Source organism: Nicotiana tabacum, chromosome 20 (genome assembly GCF_000715075.1).
Source record: "Nicotiana tabacum cultivar K326 chromosome 20, ASM71507v2, whole genome shotgun sequence".
NCBI classification, from domain to species: domain Eukaryota; kingdom Viridiplantae; phylum Streptophyta; class Magnoliopsida; order Solanales; family Solanaceae; genus Nicotiana; species Nicotiana tabacum.
Window position 1 is genome coordinate 9,775,114 of NC_134099.1, and position 4,950 is coordinate 9,780,063.

Below are 4,950 nucleotides of genomic sequence, written 5' to 3' on the forward strand. Positions count from 1 at the left end.
ATGTTTATATGTCTCGTTAGGGTTTTGCCCGGTTTATTTTCGCATCACTTCTTGACCGACCGGGTTCACCGTGTCCAGCGGCTTTTATTCTCGAGCCGGCGAGCCCCAGCGGCTTTTCAATATTAATAAATTTTACAATTGACAGCAATGAAAAGTGGTCAAATGTTATAAAATAAAGACTGTGAAGTAAAGACAAGTATAGAGAGAAACTGTTATATTATTCGAATTTAAACTAATGTACATAATTGTCACACCTCCTTTTTCCATACCCGCGAGGGTACAAGGGAGTTTTTTCCAATTAAAGGACAATCGAAACGGGATTTGTTTAATTATTTCAGAGTCGCCACTTGGGAGGTTTTAGGGTGTCCCAAGTCATCAATTTTAATCCCGAATCGAGGAAAAGAATGACTCCATATTACAGTCTGCGTACCAGAAATCCGGATAAGGAATTCTGTTAACCCGGGAGAAGGTGTTAGGCATTCCCGAGATCCGTGGTTCTAGCACGGTTGCTCGACTGTTATATTCGGCTTGATTATCTGATTTTATACAAATATGAACTTATGTGTAAATTTTATCTTTTAACCGCTTTTATCATTTACTGTTATTTTTATCAAGAATTGCAACATCGTGGAAAACACGCCTCGAACCACGTTACAATCAATGTACCCGTGGTTAGAGTTACGTTTCAACTCTGTTGAGATTGGGATTTGGGTCACATAAATGTGTAACCGAGTTTAGGAAGATAACATTATTAAATACGCGCCTAAAGCAACTAGCGTATTGTTATTTTGGGAAAGGCCGTGAAATTCGCTAAACGGCCTGTCCCGAATTCTAAGTATTTTAATATATACATTTAGAGGGCCCCGCAGCTTGTGCATTTTTTGTTTGTCGAGGCTCGTCTCATTCATTATTTTTAAAAGGAATTTGCAACGTCATGGAAATGCATCTCAGACCACGCCACAATCAATATACCCGTGAGTAGAGACACATTTCGATTCCGTTGAGATTTGGATTTGGGTCACATAAATGTGCACCCGAGTTTAAGGAGATAACATTATTAAATGCGCGCCTAAAGCAACTAGCGTATTGTTATTTTGGGAAGGCCGTAAAATTCGCTAAAACGGCCAGTCCCGAATTCTAAGAATTTTAATAAGGCTCCTATTAGTCCCAATTTTGCTAACATATTGTTATTGTTATTAAACCCAACTTCTATTACTAAAAATGAGAAATAAGGCTTAAACGCTAGTAGTCATGATTTTTCATTCAGACGTTCACATACTTATTACAATGAGAGTACATAATATACGCGAGTACATATTTTCGCAACAATTCACTGGATGTCAAATTGTTCCCTTAATAAACACAAATATATGCATAGAAGTAAACATTCTCGTAAAAAACTTAAGCTCGCGATATGTTCTCACATTTACTTTAAGCATATGCAGTAACTAACCATAAGATAAACATTCTTAACAAAAACGACAAAAAATTGCATTGCTGACATTCATCTTGAACCATAATATGCGAAACGAACGAAATGAAACAAAGGATGAAGAACAATAACCTTCGAACCTCGACAACCTCAGAACGACAAACACGACCCCGACGGAAGTCAAGCCGGACCTCACTGAACAGGGAGCAACGACGAAACCTCGGACAACAAACTCGACGTACCGGACTTCGACGAACAACGACGACCTCGATGGAAGCAGAAAACTCGGACCAAGTCTGTCAACGACCTGAGATTGTTGGTTGCTGCTGTATTTTTCTTTTCGACGCAACAGATTGATACGTGAATATGAAGCAAAAGGGGTCGTTTGGATGTGAGGAAGGAGCAGCTATGGAGGGTCGTTTGGGGCTGTGGTCGACGCGGCTACTGGTTGCAAGGACTACGAGGGGTCGTTTGGGCAGTGGTTAATGGCTGGAGGCGTCGCTGGACTGGGGACGGCGAACAGCAGTGGTCGTCGGGGTTGCAGCGATGGAGGGAGCTGGTAGCGGGTAGCAATGGTGGAGTTCAGTGGTGGTGTTTGGACGTGAGGCTGGTGGGTTGTTGATGAAGAAGAACGTGAAGCAGTCGCTGCTGCTCGACGGGGGTCCGGCGGTTCAGGCGTTGGGGGAAGCTGGTTGGAGGTGGTGGTCGTGAGGCTGGTGGGTTGTTGATGGTGGTTTGGGCAGTATGGTTGAGGGTGGTTTTGGGTAGGGCCCGTTAGGGTTTTCTTTGTTCATTCTTCTTTAGGAAGAAAATGAACAGTGCTAAGCATTTTTCCAAAAATCCAATCTCCCCGTCTGTTTTTCCTCCTAGCTTGTCCGTGTATTATTGTAACTTTTGCCAAGAAAATGGACCCCACGCGTGTAGGGGTCCAAGACATGTGTTCCCCATGCGTGGTGGGGTTCCCCGTGTGTGGGATTCCGTCCGTGTTCCCCACGCGTGTCCCCCATGTGTGGTGGTCTCGGATTATTATGGGCTAGGCCCGAAAATTAGGCATAAAAACGGGTAGTTTGAAACCGAATATTATTCTTTTGCCCGGACCCGAGATTAAGAACACGACGTTGTTCAACTAATCCTATGTAAGCAAAATAGCTACCAAAACAAGATTAATATTTAAACAAAACTATATCTTTTTTAATATTTTTTCAAGATTAAAATAGCTACAAAATATTAATAAAACTATTTTTTTGTAATTTTCGTTTTTATGTAAAGATAAAATATAAAGTAATATTTTTGTATTTTTTCAAAAATTAAAATGACTACAAAACATTAATAGAACTATATTTTTTTGGTAATTTTCGAAATTATATAAAGTACAAAAATAAAGTACAATTTTTTTGTATTTTTTCAAGTTTATGAGAAATACATAAACTAAAATTTATATATATATATTTGTAATTTTTTTCTTTTGCGACGAAATAAAGTAAAAATAATCAAAATAGCTATATTAGACCTAAATTAAATATTTACGCTAAAAATGTGGAAATTCCCGGGGAGGGTCAAAAATCACGCGTCTACAACTGCCCCTCTTTGACTGGAAACACGAAGAGTTTTCCGACAAAGAACGACTAGACATGTTTTTGACCCGACCATTATTTGGAGGGACTACACTAAGGAAAGGAAGGGAATGTGACCGAGCTCTGGTATCTGAGCTGCCTACATATCCTTGGTTATACAAGAATCAGGCCACGTGTAGTTCGGAAATGAGAGAGATGGTAGAGTGTACCGAGGTGAAGAGCCGATCGAGGTGCCGTTTCGTTGAGGTTCTGGTCCGCGGTCCTGTCATTACATCAAAAATGAAAATTGAAAAAGACTAACTAAGCCTATCAACTACTAGTTACAATGATTCATATCTTTAAGTCTTCTAAAGCTTGGTCTTGAGTCTTGAATGGTGTTTCATACAGACTTTGGATTTGAACCTTGATACTTGCTAGTTGTAGGTGGTAGTTCTTGAGCAGACCACATATGTTCTCCACTTCCGTACTTTGGATTCATTTTTTTTTTTTTGACCAGCTTTTGTTGACCATCTCAGACTGTTGACTCGCATTCTTAAGGCCAGCTTCTGCTATTTATAACTTGGTTGAATGCTGGGGATTTTTGTTGTAGCCTTCTGCTTCCCGGTGCTGGGGATTTTTATTGTTTCCTGCTGGGGATTTCTGTTGTAACCTTCTACATTCCGGTGGGGTTACTGATTTCCAAAATTTGCAGTATAAGACTAAAAAGTATTCCTCTTGTTATACAGGTGGGTGCCTGAAACATGACATGTAAAGACTGAAAAGTATTCCTCTCGTTATACAGGTGGGCGCCTGACATGAAATGTAAAGACTGAAAAGTATTCCTCTCGTTATACAGGTGGGCGCTTGGCATGAAATGTAAAGACTGAAAAGTATTCCTCTCGTTATACAGGTGGGCGCCTGGTATGAAATTTAAACACTGAAAAGTATTCCTTTCGTTATACATGTGGGCGCCTGGCTTCAACACTTGTAATGAAAAGACTGAAATGTATGCCTCTGTTCTTGGGTGGGCGCCCAACTTCAACACTTGAAATGAAAAGACTGAAATGTATGCCTCTCGTTATACAGGTGGGCGCCTGGCAAGAAATTTAAAGACTGGAAGTATTCCTCTCGTTATACAGGTGGGCGCCTGGTAAGAAATTTAAAGACTGAAAGTATTCCTCTCGTTATACAGGTGGGGCGCCTGGTAAGAAATTTAAAGACTGAAAGTATTCCTCTCGTTATACAGGTGGGCGCCTGGTTTTAGGAAAACTAAACATTGATAATCTTAAGAAAACTAAAAATGACTCTTTTTTTTTTAGGAGAAAAATTTATCAAACTAAGATTTTGATCCTAGGAGAAGGTTCATCAGACTAGGTTTTTTTTTTGGTATCTTAGGAGAAAGATTCATCAGACTAAGATTTTGATCCTAGGAGAAGGTTCATCAGACTAGGTCTCTATCTTAGGAGAAAAATTCATCAGACTAAGATTTTGATCCTAGGAGAAGGTTCATCAGACTAGGTCTCTATCTTAGGAGAAAAATTCATCAGACTAAGATTTTGATCCTAGGAGAAGGTTCATCGGACTAGGTCTCTATCTTAGGAGAAAAATTCATCAGACTAAGATTTTGATCCTAGGAAAAGGTTCATCAGACTAGGTCTTTTTTTGGTATCTTAGGAGAAAGATTCATCAGGCTAAGATTTTGATCCTATTATCTTAGGAGAAAGATTCATCAGACTAAGATTTTGATCCTAGGAGAAGGTTCATCAGACTAGGTCTCTATCTTAGGAGAAAAATTCATGAGACTAAGATTTTGATCCTAGGAGAAGGTTCATCAGACTAGGTCTTGTTTTTTTTTGGTATCTTAGGAGAAAGATTCATCAGACTAAGATTTTGATCCTAGGAGAAGGTTCATCAGACTAGGTCTTTTTTTTTGGTATCTTAGGAGAAAGATTCATCAGACTAAGA